Raw genomic sequence first — 20,182 nt, 5'->3', positions numbered from 1 at the left:
CTAGACTTTCATATCCGGGCAGGCATGAGGTCTAGTTGAATCACTTGGATACCAGAACATACAACCAATACTGCCTCTAAACTTTGGAGTCTTGTGAACAAAAATTCTACTTTGTGAGCTATGTGCATTAAAGTTTTGAGCTACTGAATAAATTAGTTGCTCTGGGGCCATTTTTCCTGAGCTAAGACAAAAAAGTGTGAGCCAGAGGCCAAAAAACTGTGAGCTAGTTCACACTAACTCAGCTTAGAGTGAACACTGTTTACAACCCACCCCAGACATCTTCATAGAGAAAAGGAAGTTAATATCTCTCTCCTTGCTATCCCTTCATCTCCTTTCGTCCTCTGCAATACTCCATTATCTGAGGGTTTGCATTGCACTAGTGTAGCATATGGAAACTGGGAGCGTAAACAGGTATTTATGGATTTCTTATAGTGCAATCCTAAACCAAATGACACCATTCTAAGGCCAATGAATCCTTAATACTGCTCTGCTAATATTTTATGGTAACAGATTTATTTTAATTATGCACTTGTACCCTGAGGCTCCTCAATAAACTTTTTCAAATATCCTGCATCCATTTTTGTTCCTTATCACATCTGCCTCAGAGCTTTATTCCTTTGTCTCTAAGGTCCTATAGAAATGGGTATCCACTCTTCCCTTATACTAAATTGTAGAATTTGCAACTTCTTTAGAACCAGGTGACAAAAGCTTCTTTCTTATACTTGGCTTCCTCTGAGTGAATTTGGATCCAGTGAAAAAGGCAGGCCTCATTCGCACAACTACATGTCTAGTGTACATTGTTCTTCTCAAACACAAATAGTAACATGTCCTTGGCTTGGGAAGGCTAAGGCTTGACAGCAGCATCTCCCATAACTGCAGCACCAAATGGGAAGGGCATGAATATTTGGAACATTCAAAGCTACATACATACACAGTTATTTATTTTTAAACCTTATCATCTAACCTGGTTACATTAGAATAGCCCAGGGAAGGATGCTGTACTCTGTTAGCATGCAGCACTGCCATACCACCCTCCTTGAACTACCCCTCACAACTGACTGTTGTAATGACAGCCAATGTAGGCCAAAGGTTAAAGCTGGGCTCTCCAACATGGTACTTGGTGGGTGCCCAGTACTTGCCTTGGCATCCATGGAGTTTTCCAGAAAGTGAGTGGGGCTACTGTAACATATGGCTCTATCACTGGTTGTCCTTACTAAAGTCAAAAAGCTTATCATGGCTGCAAGAACAGCCACTGGAGGATCAGGAGGATGGGTGAGAACTTAAGTCAGTATGTGGTTCCATTCACCCTTGAGGTTCTCTTTCTTCACAGGCGGTGCAAGAAAGCAGGCATTCCATTTGGTTCTGCTTCTTCCAGCAGCCATTTTGGGTCCGGCTCCATCTCCTGGGTGGTTTTCACCCTTCCCTCTCAAAATTTCAACAGTGGTTGGAGGCCCCTGGGTTAGAATGTCTGATCAGAACTGGGGAGGCCCTGGTTCAAATCCCCACTCAACTCTGAAGGTAACCACATGACTCTGGATCAACCAATTTCTCTCAGCCTGGTTGTTATGAGGATAAAGCAAGGAGGGAAGAACCATATCTGCTTCTTTGTGCGCTTTGGAGAATTAAAATGTATTTAATTCACCTATATCCTGCCTTTTTCCCCAATGGCAATCTAAAGCAGCTTAGATCATTCTCCTTTCCTCCATTCTATCTTCATAACAACCCTGTGATGTAGATCAGGCTAAGAGAGCGTGACTGCCCCAAGGTTATCCAGCGAGCTTCCATGGCCTGAGTGGGCAGCTAGGCTACAAAACCGGGCAGCCTATAAAAATACATCTCACAATTTTACATGGTGATAATTTGGTTAAACTGATCGGCTTGCACTGCTGTTGGCATCTATTTCAACACAGACTACTGTTCTTTATTACACAGCCCCACTCACCCTCCTGCTTCTGTGAAAGACAGTCAACACCAATTGGAAGCCCTGGTGCCCTGCTGTCTCACATATATGCAGTCGTGCCAGATTACTTTACAGATGAGAAGGAGAGAAACTGCAATCTTTGCCACCTATTAACTCCCTGCTCCCCGCAAGAACATGAGTAATAGCCTGAAGCACAAAAAGAACAAAGCCAATAATAAGCCATATTGAAAGTTAAGAGCCTTCAACCAAGTGAGGGGATAAAAGCAGACGAGACAACCAGCAAAACCTCTTTGCAGCTTCTCTGTATGAACTTCAGGCGCGCAGCAGGGCCATCGCTACTGAAAAAATGACTACAAAGCAGCTGATGAGTGACAGTGGCTAGAATGCTTCTAATAAAGGGCAAATCTGGAGGCAGCCTAGTGAAGGTAGACCCTGCTGGTTCCAGTGACCTATTTCAACCCAGGCAGCCTTTCTTCTCTGAAGGCGAGAAAATTCACCTTCCAGCCTTCCACTTTCCCTCTTCTTCTCACCTGTTCCTCAGACGGCAGGATGGGGAGGTGACTGGATGACAGAACCAGAGAGTGAGCAGGCAGGAGTAACTGCAGCGACTATCTGCCACGGCATGAGAAATTTAAAGGTCCTTTTTCACTGTCAGAAGACACTTCCTTTAATGCAAACCAAGAACCCTGCTGCACAGATTCCATGAGAGCCAGGGTGATGCTGGGATTAGAGCATTGGACAGCAACTGGAGAGACCCATTCTCCATTATGTCCTGAAGTTCACTGGATGCTCTTAAGCCTCCAAGTCTGACTTGCTGGCAGCGCTGGAAGAAAAGCAGGTCTGGAAAGGTTCGTAATAAAGAAATACCTTACACAATTCTTATGAAAATGGGAGAAAGAGTAACTACATATGTCATCATGAGCTCCTTTCACGAATAGAAGGGGAAAAAACATAAAGGTCTGAGCAGATCTTACCATTCCCCCTCTCTGCAGTGTGAAATGGAAAGGACCCGCAAGCAACCGGCATAGTCTGAAAGTAGCAATTTGTGTGGGTTACAGAAGTCAGATGTGTACCAGACGCATATCCGAAACTGCAGTATAAATGCATCTATAAACATGACCTTATTTCAGTGGTGTTCCTTTTGAGTATGGATATAACCTTGCCAAATCTGGGTTCTTTTTAAATCTCACTGTTCTTAATTGGAGAGTTTTCAGCAGTTACTAAACCCCACCCCGCACTGAAATCAGCAGGACTTAAAAGTGCTCAACATTTCTCTAGTAAGAACAGAGAGGGTGGGGGTGGGAAATATCCCCAAGGGATTAAAACAAATTTTTCCACATGGTCCAATATTTAACCTCCCTTTGTAATGGAAAGATAAAAAATTTCAGTATGGAAACATGTTACACTAACACACACCCTCTCACTATGAACTACCGGTATTAAAAGCTAAAAAAGCATTCAGTGTTTTTGCTTGGGTTAGGTAGAGTTCAGCTGTCAGAAATAATAAACTTTCCTGTTGAAATATTCCACACCTAAGAAGAGATATAGAGAGAGAGCAGAGGAAGATACCAGCAAGCATCTTTTGAAAAGGTGAGGCAAGGTATTTTTATAGCACAATGAGATGGGGTCTGCAGATTAACACATACTCAGAGAGACCCATGTACAAGTAAACAAGTAAAGATGTGCCCATCCAAATCCAGTGGTAGTTCAATGTTACTCAAAACAGCTTGGTGCTGCAGGCTCTTTCCTTTCTGGATATGAAGGGCAAGAGAAGAAGAATTTCAAAAGGCCCTCCTCCAACTGGTTACCAGAGAAGAGAACCTGCAAGCAGGTAGAGGCAGTTTCCCTCATTTATATTGGGTTAAATATAAAAAAAGAAATCATTTGCTCCAAGCAGTATCCCTGATCTGTCCGCCTCCTGGCCAAGGAAAAAATGCTGTTCAAACAAACCACAAAGAGAAGCTGACTCCAATGGCAGCAAGAGGAGCAAACTTTACTTACATCTTCCATGACGTGCCCAGTCTAACTTACCATGAACAGATCAACTTCAAAACGGTTAACTTGCTATAGCTCCAGGCCCAGGTTAGAGAGAAAAGAAGAAAGGACCTTATAAAACAGAAGACCAGCAATGGCTAAACATGGCTCAACATCTAATTGATCAGGGGGCAGAGCTAACTGCCAAGTGTACCTGAGTGAGAGAACTGTTTTAATCCTCCCAGATCCTCTTGTATGTAGTTACAATATCCAACTTCTTAATGCTGCATTCAAGAGTTCCCAAGTTTCAGCTTATCTTGTAGTTTTTCAAATCTTCTCTATTATGCCATTCTCAGTCAGGTCACGCAGTAAGTGAAACTTCATACCAAGATGCTTAGCATGTGCAGCCATTTTTTCTGATTGAGAAATCGTAATGCAGCTCTGGTTGCCTTCTTGAAGTTGAAGTGGCTTTTGCTCATCAGCTTCAAATTCCTTTTGTAATTGGCCTAGCCACAACAGTTCCCTGCATGCTTTAGCAGATGCTATATATTCAGACTCTGTGGAAGACAAACTTACTGTAGTTTGCTTTCCACAGGCCCAGGAGATTGGTCCATCTCCATAAAGGAACAAGTAGCCAGTTGTGAATTTATAGTCTAAACTGTCTCCTGTCCAATCTCCATCTGTGTAACAAACTAGTTTTGGATTACCAGTGGATGGCAACTTTAGTTTCATACCTAAAGTTCCTTTTAGATATCTAGCCACTCTTTTTACTACAACCTCCTCTTTCTTGTTAGATGCACTTGACTTTCTGCTTAAAGTCCCAACACTGGTTACAATATCAGGTCTGCTAGTGGTGCTTAGGTATCGAAGTTTTCGTATGGCATTTCTGTATTAATAAATTTTTGGTAAAAGCTCATGTTATCTCAAAGTCAGTTTCCACAGGTGTTGCTCCTCTGTTGGCATTTTCTAGACCCATGTCTGTAAGAGTTCAGTTATCTTCTGTCTCTGGTTTAGGATAAATGAACCATCTTCCTTCCTTTCAGTTTGTATGCACAGGTAGTAAGAAACACCTCCTAGCTTCTTAATTTCTACTTCTCTGTTTAGAAACTCTACTGCACTGTTATTATCCATTTGCTTGGATAATAACAGAATCATCAATGTGTGAGAATAAAAGTACAATGTCCATCTTTGTGTTTAGTGCACAGACATGAATCTACTTCTCCTTGCTTGAAGCCCTATGCTCTTTGTGTGTAATTTTTCATTCCGGGCACATGAACATAAGAACATAAGAGAAGCCATGTTGGATCAGGCCAACGGCCCATCAAGTCCAACACTCAAGTCCATGCTGCCTGTTTTAGTCCATACAGTCCCATCTGCAGTTTGCAGATTAAATTAGGTTGTTTGGGGTCTATAAAACCTTCTAGCTGCTCCATGTATAGATCTTCTTGGAGCTTCCTGTGAAGAAATGCTGTCTTTACATCTAGACGTTTGACCTGCATCTTCTTGGATGCTGCGACACTCAAAAGTCATCTGAATGTACCATGGTTCACCATTGGTTCAAAGGTTTCATAAAAATCCTGACCATATTTTTGTGAGACATCTATAGCAACTAATCTGGCTTTGTAGTGTTTCACATTTCTGTCCACATTTTGTTTGACCTTAAACACCCACTTACATCCAATAGGATTCTTTTCTGGTGGTAGTTTGTCAAGGTCCACATTTTATTTTTGTGTAAAGTATCAATCTTCTCTTGGGCTACCTTCTTCTACCTACTGGCTTCGGTTGTTGACATCTGTTCTACTTCCTTCCTGGTAGAAAGTTCTGCTGGTAACATAGACTTGTGAAGTAGGACAAGAATAAGGTCGGTATGCCTTTGGTCAGTTGCAATGATCATTGGAGGTATGATCCTAGATTTTCATCTGCTGTCACAGAGGTGTCCAGTCCAGACATCTTCTCATTCTCATTTGCTTTTTCTTCCTGTGTTGGACAGATCTGAATCTCTGGCTTAATTGCTTTGCAATCCACCCCCTCAGGTTGTGTGCCTTATTCTGATGTTTCATCATTGCACAGCCGAGTACGGGTCACCTGCCTTTTCTGAGTCACATGATGCAATTCCTTCTCTACTGGCTCTTGCATCAAAGTGAATCACATGCCTGACATAGACTTCATCTGTTTCTCAGTACAGGACTCTTATATTCTCAGTACAGGACCCTTACTTCCAGAATCATATCCCACAAAAAAAAACCCTTCTTTGGTTCTGGGATCTAGTTTTTGCCTCTTTTCCTTGGTAAAGTGTATGTTTGCTCCCTTTCTTAGGCAGTCTATTCTGGAGACAGTCTGCAATCAGGATTGCTTTGCCCCACCATTTAATGGGTAGGTCTGTATCCACGAGCATGCATTTGCTCCAGTAAAGATGTTTCCTTTCAGTAGTGCCATTCTGCTCAAGTGTAAAGTTCACTGACTTTCTGTACAGGATGCCTCTCCCCAGAAGGTTTGTGTGTGATGTTATATAAACTCACCACCGTCATTCATCTATTAGCATTTGAGGCTTTCTTCCAAATGTGTTAAAAACCATATTGATGTATCTCTTGAGGAACTTGTGAACCTCACTCTTTTGTCTCAGGAGATATGCAACTGAGTACCTTGAGAAATCATCCAGAAAGATTAAAAGATATCTTCATCCATCACTTGATGTTACATGTACTGATCCAAGGACATCACTATGAATTAATTTTAATGGCTTGCTAGTATGTTACTTGATTCAGGGTGGAAATGAGGGTCTAGCTCCTTTTGCTCGTATACAACAAGCACAATTGCTTATGTCATTGACATCACATTGCTTTACCTTAATACCTGAAGGTCTAGGATTATCTTTTGGTTATGAAATCCTAGGCATCTGTGCCACAGTTCCAGGCTCTCTTCATCTTTCTTTTCGTGTATCAGGTGTACCTGTTCACCTGCAAGACTCAATTCATAAACTTTCCTTTTTGGTTACTGTGCACATATACAATATTGTCTTTGCTAATAGTACATTTCTTATTTTCAAAACATATGTCAAAGCCTTTGTTGTCTAATGTAGACAAACGCAATAAATTGCAGCTTGACCTAGGCATGTACAGGACATCTCCAACTTCATTTATAAAATTTTTGTGAGATGTGCTAAAGCATAAAGTACCAGTACCTATGCCTTGAATCTGTATGCATTCACCAAAGAAATCTATTTGCCTGTCCCATTTTCACAGTGGGATAAATAGCTCTACTGTTCTGGATTTTATCCTCAGAACAACTCTGCGAGTTAGGCTAAAATGAGAGAGAGGGAGGGAGGTGGGAGAGATTGATTTACTTGACATCACTGAGATTTTTGGCTGAAGGGATTTGAACCTAAGTCTTCCTAGCAGGACTTCCTACAGTGTCTCTTAAAACTAAACTCTCCAGAGAAAATGAGTATTACTTAACCAGCCAGCCAGATCCATTCAATCTTTTCTCATTATGTTGGTTATCTACTTCTCAACCACACTCAGTCTACAAAAAGAATCAAACTCAAACACCTCCTTTGGAAAGTAAGATTTTTGATGTCATCCCTATAGAGAACAACTGTGTGCACAAGCATTTTGAATGTATGACATACAGTGCAAAGTCACAAGAGATTTCAAATAAAGAGAGAAAAGGTTTGTGCTAGAATTCTTAACCAGCTGCAGGCTATTGTCAAACACAAACTAAAATCCCAAACTTTCTGCTCTGCATCCAGCTTCCTCAGAAGAAATGCATAAGAGATAAGCTAGCCCTATGATCTGCAAAAGACCTCTATTTCCAAACTCTGAAGGGATTCAAGGCATGATCTTATGTATATCTGCCTGGAAGTAAATTATGTTACTTTCCACAGTACTAACTCTCAGGTAATGCAGAACAAAGTTTAAGTCCAGTGGCACCTTTAAGATCAACAAAGTATTATTCAAGGTATACACTTTTGTGTGCAAGCGCATTTTTTCAGATACAGTGAAACAGAGTTTCCTCAACCATTACATTTACATTTAGAAAGGAAAGTTAGTTGCTAGGAAGGACTTGTTAAAGTCAAGATGCATAAGTAACTGGGTGATTATAGCTGAGATTGGATTAAGGCAGTTGGTAAGATTTGTGAATGGCAGTAAATCAGCATACTATGAGAAGGAGATGGCACTGGCTGCCCTCACAGATGACCTTTGCAGACAGCTGGATCAAGACGGGTCGACACTGTGATATTACCTGATTTGTCAGTAGCACGTGAAATTGTCAATTACGATCTGTTGATTCACTGCCTTGCCAATGTGGGGATCCATGGGACAGCCTCAATGTGGTTTGTGTCATTTCTCCAAAATTGAGGGCAGAGGATAGTGCTAGTGGAGAAGTATGTGGTGTCCCCCAAGGGGCAATCCTCTCTCCAATGTTATTTAACATTTTTATGCACCCTCTCACCCAGCTGGGGCAGAGCTTTGGGCTAGGGTTTTACCAGTTGATAAGCGGCCAGTCAAATGCCACCCCAGATATTTCAGCCAAAGGATTGGAAACTGGTTGGTTGGCTAAAACAGAGCTGGCTGAAATTAAACCCATCCAAGATGGAGGTCCTGTGGCTGGGGAGATTCAGGGTTAGGGTGTCAACTCCCAGGTCTTGATAGTGTGCCTTTAACACCAGTGTTGACTGTCAGGAGACCAGGTGTGATTCTGGATGCCTCTCTTTCAATAGAGGCCCAGGTCACAAATGTAGCTAAACTGATGTTTTACCACCTGTGCCAGGTTAAGCAACTAGTCCCTTTCCTGTCTCCCCTCCTCCTGCATCCCTGGATTTAGCCGCAGTGATCCATGCAACAGTCACCTCCAGATTGGATTACTGTAACTCACTCGTGCAGGCCTATCCTTGAGACCGACCTGGAAACTACAGGTGGTCCAGAATGCAGCTGCACATGTTCTTACAGGAACTTCTTCTAAAACCCATATTGCACTGGTGCTCTGCCAGCTACACTGGCTCCAGATCAGGTTCATGTTTTTGGTGTTAATCTTTAAAGCCCTAAACAGTCTGGGACTCAATGTTCCCTCTAAGCTGTAGCGTCTTGTGAGCAAAAATTCTACTTTGTGAGCTACTGGCATTAAAGTTGTGAGTGAGCAATTTGGCTACTGCATAGTTTGCTCCGAGGCAATTTTTCCTAAGACAGAAATGTGTGAGCTGGAGGCTAAAAAATGGTGCGCTAGCTCACACTAACAGAGCTCAGAGGAAACACTGGAGCAGCATACCGCTGGCACCACCTCTCCTGGTACATTCCCCCCAAAAGTGCTATGCTCTAGTGATAACCTACTGATAATATCTGGCCCAAAAAGGATCCAGCTGTTCTCAACAGGGCTTTTTTGACCCTGGCTCTGATCTGGTGAACCTCTTTGCTGGTCACAATTAGGGCTCTGTGAGACTTAATGCAGTTCCATAGGACCTGAAAGACAGAATTGTGCTGCCAGGCCTATGGCTGACAAAGAAGCAAAATCGGGACTCTCGGTGTATGAACCTGACAAGACCGAAGAAAACGCCTCTGGCTGAGACAGCGACAGTCTTCCATCATAGATTGGCCTCTTTTCCTTACTCTTTCCTTCACATCAGACAGATTTAAAGATATTTATCTCCCTCCTAGGATATTTATATGCCAGCTATTAGCTATGATTTATTGTTGTTATTTAAGTGTATTACAGAATTGTTAAAATTTTAACTGAATAGAATTGTTTTATGAATGTTGTTACCTGCCCTGAGCCCTGTTATGCAGGGGAGGGTGGGCTATAGATCAAATGAATAATAAATAATAATACAAATACAAGAGTTAACAAACTGATGTGAGAACAAATAGTGCAGCTGTAATCTTGGATCTTACTATGGAAGATTTCTGCTCACAAAGATGATTGCCTCACTTTGCCTATAACAACTGTAGGTTGGATTTGACAATGTAACTGGTTTCTATGACTCAGCTAGTAAGATTCCTGTTCAGCCTTGTTAAAATCTCTTCTGAAGTACAGCTTTCATTTCTGGATACCACTGTCCAAGAAGGACCTTCAGCAACTGGAGAACAGAATGGTGGCAGTTCAACATTTTGCAACTCTCAAAACGCTCATGTCTGTATCAGTTCAGTACCTTTACAGGTCTGTATCTAACAAACTGCAAGGAGAATGAGAAATCTGGCCCTCCAGGCGCATCAGCAATCCTTTCAGGAAGGAATAATAAAACAGGAATTTATGTTTATTTCATTATGGCATAGCAATGTTATGAAAATTGATATTTTCACTGTCTCTGTTCCATTGTTTTGGTTTTCTGACCTTGCCTCCTGAAAAAAAAGATCAATACAATCAATTTAGCATCTATTGTTTTGGTTACTGCAAGAGCAGCAGGCAACTGGTAATACTTTTCCAAAGCCACCTTTGGGACTGGGTTCACCCTTCCCAGATGAGCACCTTCAATATGGATTTGTGGAAATAACAAAGCCTGGGGAAAAACTGCCCACTGACTGCCAGTCAGCTCATGAGCAGGCACATCACACATGAAGATACCTCACAAATCTAAGTGAGAACTGGGTTCATGGTCCAATGCTCAGTCCAGCCATAGAACAATCTGGTCACCATCCTTTTTTGCAGGAACACTGCACACCTTGAAAACTATGGCCACATTCAGGTCATGCAAAGGCAGGAATTAGAAGCCATAACAAACCCCTTTACTTGTTAGTGACAAGCATCAACAGAGGTTGTTTGCCATGCTCCTTCTCCCCCACCCCCACCCCCCAAAAAACACAACTGAAAACTTCCTAATCTGAGAAGCCTTCAATCAAGCTCCAATACGCCACAATGTCTGAACGCAGGTGCCTGGGCAAACGAGTTCGTTCCGCACACAGAAAGAGATTAATGTGTGTATGTGAGCAGAAACGAATTATATCCGGGTCCATCAGGAACACACAGTTATCCTAAGATACCTGAATGCAGCCTAAGGCTTCAAGTACAAAAGTCCTGAATAAGTATTTCAAGAATTTCACTTAACTCCCCCACCAATTCATTTTTTCAGTTAGGTCTGAGTAAACTCAGGCAAGCTGACTAGCAGTGCAATCCTAAAAACACTTTCCTGGGAGTAAACACCACTGAGTAGACCCAAGGAAGATTCTGAAGAGACCTCCTCAGGACTGCTGTCTGAATATCTACATTATGTGTTGTTCAACACAGAGACATGATTGTCAGCGGGTTCGCATTATGAAAAGTTGGACTATACAGCACCCAGGTTTGGCATTTGCCAGTTTGATTGGGGTTGAAGGATTAGGATAGAAAACAGTCACAAAAACGGTTTGCAAGGTTGACCTAGACTCAACTTAACTTCTACTTTAAAAACCACAAGCACGAGCATTGGGCCAAGTTTAAAAAATGGGATTCACATGATCAGCTCTGCCCCAAAGTACACACAGCCCAGAGCTCCTTCATATACCAATTTGGAGTCTTAATGCTATTAACCAAATCAAATCCAAAAAAGTACACTTATCTACATTCATAAGTCAAAATAAATTGAGATGCATGACTGACTGCAGTGAGTCTGTATCAGTATATAGGCCAAGCACATGCCAGGGGAAATTCTTGAAGATTTCTGCTAACTTAATGTTTCCAAGAACGTTCAGCACTCTGTAACATCAAGCGCTGGTTGCAAATATAAAAAGCCATAAAACATGGGAGACAGACAGACCGACCTTTCATACCACCTCACATCACCCCACCCATGAGACTTTCCAGTGGTGATGAGATACAATGGAGGGTTTAGGATGCAGAGCCTTCAGTGACAAGACAGCTGAAGAAACAGACCAGTCTACTCAACCTACATTGACTGCTGATTGAAGTCACAAATATGAGAAGCACTGTACAGATTAACAAATGCTAGAGGAAGGGACAGGTGGGTATGCTGGGTGGTTCAGGGAGCTTTATGGAACACTAGATTAAGAAGCTCCCAAATGGCAATTCTAGACTAAGGTCTTGGTTCTATTTCAGTCATTTTCTTCTCAAGCCTGTGATGCTTAGACTGTACTTTATCTCATTTAAGGCTGGGATTCAGGTAACAAAACAGCACTTGTTCTATGCTGGAGGAATAAAATATCAGCAAAGTAAGGGGGGGGGGGGTCCAAAGAAGTGTAAGATACTATCTTGGGAATTCCCCCCACCCACCCCTTTCAGAAGCAGGATTTGAAGGCTGACATCTTCCCCAGGGGTATAAAGCTCTCCCGCATGCCTTGTTTTCTTGCTTGCTTTTTGTTAAGCTACCAAGAAGTTCAAAAGGGAGGGGGGGAAACTACCATACATCAGGAAACCTCTCAAACTTATTCCAGCCACACATTTGATAGGATTATTCAACCCCCCGCCTCCCTTTTATTTTTCCCAACCAGAAGGCGCTCCACCGCTCTCCGAGACAGGTGGCTTCACCAGAAGCAGGAAGGCGCCACCAGCGCCAAAGCCCCTAAAGCGAAGGGAAAGCTCCCCGAACCCGGTTTCGCACTCCCCTCCTTCCCCCTGCTGCGCCAGAACGCCTTCCAAAAACACATCGGCTTCGCAAAGGCAGGCTTCTGTTTCTCTACACATCTGGGCTACGGACCAACAACCTGCTTAAGAGCCGCGGGTTTCATGCCAGCCGCGACCGACAGAGCTCCAAACCCCTGTCCCTGCAGCACCCTCTGCTGGCCAGACGGCCACGCGACTCTCACCTCGTCCTGCTGCTGCTGCTGCTGCTAGAGCCGCTGCTGAGGGGGCTGCCGGTTCTTCGGACACTGCAGCAATTCCTCCTGTCGCTGCTGCTCTTCCAGCCCCACGGGCTCCGCGTTGGGACTCCGCCCACCAGCGGCAACGCACAACTTTGTCTCGCCGCACAAAGACGCTCGCAGCAGCGCCAGCCGCAAAGTCCGCCTTCAGTTGCTCGGCGGGACTGCGCCTCCCGGCTGCGCTCCCCGACGAAGCAGCAACTGCGCCCCGGCTTTCTTGGTATGGCTCTCTGGTTTGCAAGCCAGGCTTTTCAGTCCAGCGCTACTCCCAAACAGGACACCGCTCTCGCTCATGCTCAGTCCCGGCATGGTCGGGCGATCTTTTTTGCCAACCGCCGAGGTGCGTGCTGGGAGTTGTAGTCCGTCTACCTTTGCCCCCCCCCCCCCCTTAGGATCTGGCTTTGTGAAATAAGGCGGGTTCTCCCAGGGTGTTACACGGTCTTCCGAGATGAATTTGAAACAAGGCGTCTGCCCTGGGAACTGTATTCAACAACCACCCTGCGCAATCCTGGACTTTTGTTATTGTTCAGTCGCACAGTCGCGTCCGACTCTTTGCGACCCCATGGACCAAGTCACGCCAGGCCCTCCTGCCTTCCACCATCCTCCGAAGTCTGCTCAAATTCGTGTTTGTTACATCAGTAGCATTGGTCTTGTCAGCCACCAGCCAGCCTGCAGCAGACGTGGACTACTGCACCTTTCTTAAATCTTCGTTCAAGTCAAGCAGAGAGAGAGAGAGAGAGACATCAGTAGCACTGTCCAGCCATCTCATCTTTTGCCGTCCCCTTCTTTTGCCTTCTGTCTTTCTCAGCATCAGGATCTTCTCCAGGGAGTGCTCCCTTCTTATTTGGTGGCCAAAGTATTTCAGCTTCAGCATCTGACCTTCCAGGGAACAGTCTGGGTTGATTTCCCTTAGGACTGACTGATTTGATCCTGCAGTCCAAGGGACTCTCAAGATTCTTCTCCAGCACCACATCTCAAAAATCCTGGAATACAGGATATGAAATAATGTTAAAGAAACAGATGTCACCCTAAACAGGCAAAAGTGCATTGCCTTTCTTGCTTGAGCCACAGAAGGTCAACTTAAAGAAGGGCCTTGCTCTTGAATCCACACACCCTTCCTCCCTCCCTTAGTACTGTCAGTAGATAATTTGGCACATTTAAGTACATGGAATAATGATGTAATATATTACTTAGTGGTTGGATTTGTGAGGAAACTTCATTAAAACAATGAATTCTAATTTGGTTGACAGGCAAAGACACAGCTTTGCAAACCTAAATAAACATCAAAGGTGAAATATTGAATGGGATTAATCATTTCCGTTTTACTCTTAGGAAATGCAAATGGAGACACTGGATGTCCCCAGGACAGTCCACCCTTATAATATAGTGAGTTCTATGCATGGCAGAGTCTCGGAATAAGTGATAACAAGCTCTTTAATAGGAATCGTAGTAAAAGGTCACATTACAAGACTGGCTTTGGTGCCTCGGGCTGAACTTATATACATCTCTGGGTTCCCACGCAAGCACATTATTGGGTCATTCAAACCGGTGGGGGCTTGTGATTGGTCCTGGGCTGTGGGGGTTTGAATCCTACAGCCCTTTTTTCCCAAGTCCCCAAGCTCAGTCTGTATGGCTCCAATGAGCCAGGTGGAAACACCAAAGTCTTCCCTTGAGTCCACATATATAACAACCCTCACCAGTACCAGAGGGCATGGCAGCTTTATTCAGCTGCACCATTTTGGGAGAGAGGGAGAGCCTGTCCGTGCCATCCTGAACAGAGTTACTCCCTTCTAGCCCGACACACTTCCTTGGAGTCAGAAGGGTGTGTCTCTGTTTAGGATTGCACTGTGAAAGACCTGCAGCAAGATCCCAAGGATATAGTCAGGTCAGGAATACTCAACTGGAAACAATGAAAGAAAATATATTTGCAGTTTTTGTTGTAGTTACTTTGTGGGTGAGGTGTACTTGTTAGAACAGAATAACAACTAGAACCAGGGCTTTTTTGGTAGGAAAATCTCAGCAGTCATTTGCATATTAGGCCACACCCCTGACATCACCATTGTTTTGCACAGGGCTTTTTTGTAGAAAATGCCCAGCAGGAATTCATTTGCATATTAGGCCACACACCTCTTATGCAAAGCTAGCCGGACCTGCGTTCCTGTGCATTCCTGCTCAAAAAAAAAAAAAAAAAAAAAAAACCCTGACTGGAACTATAGGCACTTCTGAGGAATAATCATGTATCACTTAAAATCCAGATGCCATAGCTGGCCTTCTTCCTAAATGGCACCCCAAGTGATCAAGTTTCTTTTTAGAAACTGGAGCTTGAAGGAGAGTCTGCTCCCAAATTGCCCAGCCGATCAGCAGAAATGCTTTTCTCAAGCCTTGCACAGATCTACAGAGGTAAAGCGGGTGGCAACCAGAGAAAAGACCTTGAGCACACTTTGAAATAAAATATTTTTGGGTTTGTTTTTCTTTGAAGGCTATCAGTGACACAGGGCAGGTTATTTCAATGCCAGAACGGTGTGGAAGGAAAGAGTTAACCACCCCCTCTTCCTCCTGCATGCCTCCCATAGCCTTTTTTATGAACATTTTCTAATCATAGATCTCTATACTTCTCATTTAACCCATTATCTGCTGTTAATCTGAGCACACAACCTCTTCTTCAGGCCTGTCCGGAGTTTCTCAGCAGTAACAGTCAAATTTTGCTGTCTCCTGGTGTATCTGACTGGTCAGTGCTGTCTTCACAGCAACATTGAGGAGGAATGTATGCCATCATTACATCAAAGAGGATTCAGTCTTTTTGCCCTGCCAAAGAATAACAATCAGTAGTTTGCTACTCTCTTGCACATTAGGTAGTGTTTGAATGCATAATAAGATATCCCCAGGGTGACGAGATTGTTAAACATCTTTCTACCAAATTAATGTAAGTCTTTAACTGTTGAAGTGGTTGGCCCTGATAAATTGATTTTCATCTGGGGAAGACTAGGTTTTTAATAGATGAACACTTCCTCCCCCCCCCCCCGGCTTGTGTGTTTTGAGACGTTGTGTGTAAATAATGATCTAGTGTCCTAATGGAGAAGACAGTTAAAAAGTAGGCTCTCGAAATAAACTGCACCCTATAATTTATTGCTGATGACAAATCTGATAACATGAAAAGTATTAGTCCTACTCGGTGTGGTGTAGGGGTGCCTGTCACCCTAGGCAAAGCCCCCCTGCCCCTGACTTCCTGCCCCACTGTTCATCCTTCCTCCCCCTCCCCACGCACAAACCCAGGCTCACTCACCCACTCACTCACCCTAGCATGCACCTGGGTGTGGGAGGTGGCGAGGGCAAGCACGGTAGTGGCAGGCCCTCAATTGGCTCGCTGGAGCACACCTACTGCTACATCATGCCACTCTGACCCCATCTGGAAGGGCTGGGTATAGGGTTGCCAAGTCCAAGAAATATCTGGGGACTTTGGGGGTGGAGCCAGGAGACATGGGGGGCAGAGCCAGGAACAAGGGTGTGACAAGCATAATTGAACTCCAAGGGAGTTCTGGCCGTAACATTTAAAGGGACAGCACACCTTTTAAAATGTCTACCTTCCATAGGAAATAATGAAGGATAGGGGCACCTTCTTTTGGGGCCCATAGAATTGGACCTCCTGGTCCAATCATTTTGAAACTTGGGGGGTACTTTGGGGAGAGGCACTAGATACTATACTGAAAATTTGGTGCCTCTACCTCAAAAAACAGCTCCCCCAGAGCCCCCGAAACCTCCAGATCAATTCCTCCAGGATCGATCTCCACATAGAGAATAATAAAGTGCTCAGCAGACATTTCCCGAGGAATTGGCCTCTCTACTCATGAGTTGCTGCCAACTTCTTCAAAGTAACACAGACACACCATCCCAAGAGGAAGCCTTTCAATCGGAGACTGGAGCCTCTGGAGGGGGAAAGTCACATGGTGGCTTTGGGGGCGGGACTTCCCCCCGCTGGACTGCTGACTGGGGGCCGGAAGGAGCCTGGGAAAGCAGAAGAAACCCTGCTGGGACCTGGGGATTGGCAAGCCTAGCTGGGTGGCTGCTACCTGCAGCTGTCTTCTTGCTGTCAGCCTCCCTTCCTCAGGGGCAGTGGCGAGAAGAAGCTCCTCCAACTGCAGAAGCCTTAGCCAAGGCATGAAGAGGTGGAGCGGTGGAGGGGAGGAGCCAAGAACAACAAGGCCAGGTGGGTGTGGTGCTTCCTTTCCACTACACTGCCTTTTGCCGCCAGCTGCATTTATTTGCAGCTGAGCTGGGGAAGCTGGACTGGAGGCTTGGCTTCCTAAAGGCTGCTTGGGCCACCTGCAGGGAGAGGGAGGAGGTGGCCGGCACCCCTGTAGGCCAGGTGATGTCTTAAGCAGCTCCCTACTTGGCCTACTTGGTAGCACCAGGCCTGGAAAAAACTGGGAAGCAATTATTGCTTCAGTTAGAGTTGGCAATTTGGGTTGGGAAATCCATGGAAATTTGGAGGTCGTGCTGGTGAGGATGGAGTTTGGAGAGAACAAGGAGCTTAATGGAGATATGATGCCCGAGTCTATCATGCAATGGTGTAATATCCTTCAGGGAGGAATCTCTGGAGTCTGGGGGAAATGGCAGCTTTGGAGGACAGACTGTATGGCATCACATTAGGGTTTAGGATTCCCAGGTTGTAAGGGATTCCTGATGAAGTGGGTGGGAGGGAGCTTTTGAGGAGGGGTGTATGACATGATGTCACATGGAAGTGATGTCATTATGCCAGGGATGTCTCTTGGTGATGTTCTGATATTTAGGGCAAAACTCATGGAGTTTTGCCCAAAATACCAGAGCATCACTGTGACATCACCCCTTGGGGACATCAGGCTGGGTTGTGGCTGTTGGGGATGGGGTTTTGCCCTGCTGGCCAGCTGACTGGCAGTGGGCAGGACCCTGCAAGATCCCCCACTCCCACCTGGGGTAGGATTGCCAGGTCTTACCTTGCTTCCAGAAGTGACATCATCATGTCAGGCACATCAAGCACAGACGCTCTAGCATTTTGACTGTAAAAACTCTCTGGTAACCATACAGTATTTGCCAAAATGCTAAAGCATCCATGTGTGACATGCCCTGAATGATGATGTCACTTCTGGGTGATGTTATCATACTGATGATGTCAACGCAGGAGGGGGCTGTTTGGAGTGCAGCTTCCCCCACTGGGCAACTGCTGGGTGGTGGATTGGAGCTCCCAAAATCAGGGGAAACTCCAACCAGATCAGGGGACTGGCAATCCTAACCTGGGGGCTGCCAGCCCTAATAGAACTGCCAACCTCTGGGCTGTGGCTGGAATTTTCTTGGGATTTCAGCTGATCTCCAGATGACAAAAATCAATTCACCTGGAGGAAATGATCACTTTGGAAGATGGACTCTGAGGCATTATACCCCATTGAAGTCCCTCCCTTCTCCAAGCCCCATCCTCCTCAAGCCAGTCCAAAATCTCCATGTGTTTCCCAACCCAGAGCGGGCAACCTTACATCACACCCCCTTCTCAAACTCCTCTACCCCCTGGCTTCTCCCCAAATCTCCATTAATTTACCATTACCCGCTGTAATACTATCATTACCACTGCCCTACAGAGGGAAAATGCTTCTGCCTTTATAAACATATCTCAACACCAGATGGATTCTGTAAAAATATGAAAGCTCAGCTCTTGGTTGAGTCTTTCATCTATACAGCCCTTACACCCTCCTCTCACTGCTTCAGCTATTCCCACATGATGGTTAACTCATCTTCCTTCTTGTTAAACAGAACCAAACTGTTACATTTGCTAAGTCTGGGGGTTTGTTTTAATCCAGTATTTAATGTGCCTTTTGAATACTACAGAAAACCAGGCTTTTCATAATGGTGGGCCAATTTTGTGACAATTTAAAGTTGCCTCGTGGTAGCAACTGAAGATCAAGGAGAGAACTTGCCTCTTTCACCAAATCAATTGTTGTTCTCATCTTGAAGAATTAAAAAAAAAACCCAACCCACTGCTGTAAGAATGCTATATCATCTAAATCACTTGATGACTTGAAATTCTGGGAATGATGATGAATGATCTCCTCAAGCTGACACTAATTTCTCTTACCCATGCCAGTAATGATTGATTTGAATATGCACATGGCAGTAATACTGCCTCATTGTCATGATTATCCTCCATCTCCTCCTTTACAGCTCAGGCGATAATTGACATGAATGCCTCTGATTATTTATGTAGCCACCAAATTTTCACACTTTCTTGGTTCTGCATGGTTGCTAATATTTCAAACGACATTCACTCCATCAAGGAAGCCTGCTTCGTTCATTTGTTACTGACAATCTATCATGGGATGTTCAGTCATCAAGGCGCAATCTGCTTATCAGCAAGCCTTTCTGTACAGTGATTATTACCTACAGCCTCCTCATTCTTGTGCGTTGCGGACTTCTTTTTTATATATGTCATTACATCTATATAAACCTGTGTACAGAATTAGAGATTGCTATTGACACTAGTTTGTGTGAGATAGAGAGAGAGATGATGGGAGTGGTTATTAATGTCCACGTTTGCATACGTACATGGTGCTAAATAAATGAAGCTAATTTATTAAGACACTTTACAAAGAAAATTATTCCAATGTAGCTGTGAGTTTACCAGGTGTCCTCCTTTCTAGCTAGGCTGTGGAAGTCTTGTATTCATTGATTTTGGAGGCATTTTCAAAGCTCCAGTGGTCTTACTATGTCTCTTGGTAGCAAGAAGTCATTGAACCATTTCTGTTCCCCCAGCAACAGCAGCTATCCAATAATATTTGGAAGAGTGTTTTCATAACTTGTTTATATCTGTCTGTCTACCATGTTTTCCTGACCTTAGTATACCTCACACCTCAGTACACACCATATGTAAGTATAGGCTAAATACATAGTATTGGGGGAAAAGTGGCACTAGTTTGCCTATGGGCATTCAGAACCATGTTGTCACAGAGGCTATGCATATGTGTATGTAGGCCACTTGACTGGGAAGCTTAGAAAAGCAGTATTCAGAATCATATGGATTCCTTGTATGCTAGAGGCTCTGTACTGATATGAGTCTGACTGCACACAGGAGGTCCCATAGATAGCATGTGTACAGGGCTCTTGTTTCATTGTCTCACTGGTTCCACTCAGCAAGGTGCAGCCTTTAGTGTGCTGTTCTATTTCACTCTAGAGATTTTCTTCAGAAAGATGCTTTTATAAGATAACCCGTCTGGTTTGATCCTTTTTGGCAAACAGGCTCTTGATGATAAACAATTATTTAGGTGTCATGTGCCATAATATAAATACACAAGTTGGTCATGATTCCATACCAATGCCATTTCTCACCAGGAAAATTTACGTGTGACTCATGTTGTAAAATCACTGTGTAAAACACATGGAAACATTTATGTGGCGTCCTTTCAGAGGTAGATGAAGATATTTTGTTTCACCAGGATTGTGAAGCTAGATTACGATGGATGCATTTTCTTGCTGTTCTTTTGGT

At 44.1% G+C, this 20,182-nt stretch overlaps 1 protein-coding gene across 1 annotated transcript in view; it reads right to left on the bottom strand.

Moving 5' to 3' along the window:
- The window catches only part of POMGNT2 (protein O-linked mannose N-acetylglucosaminyltransferase 2 (beta 1,4-)), a 30,836-nt gene extending 17,841 nt beyond the window's left edge, over positions 1–12,995 (bottom strand). Inside the window, exon 1 of the mRNA XM_060248848.1 lies at positions 12,625–12,995. The gene's annotated coding sequence lies outside the window, so the exon portion shown is untranslated. The remainder of the gene's footprint in view (positions 1–12,624) is intronic.
- Positions 12,996–20,182: the final 7,187 nt, after the last annotated feature.

This window comes from Heteronotia binoei, chromosome 10 (genome assembly GCF_032191835.1).
Source record: "Heteronotia binoei isolate CCM8104 ecotype False Entrance Well chromosome 10, APGP_CSIRO_Hbin_v1, whole genome shotgun sequence".
Lineage (NCBI taxonomy): Eukaryota > Metazoa > Chordata > Lepidosauria > Squamata > Gekkonidae > Heteronotia > Heteronotia binoei.
The sequence above is the reverse complement of the archived record's forward strand: the minus strand, read 5'-3'. Positions and strand labels throughout refer to the sequence as shown.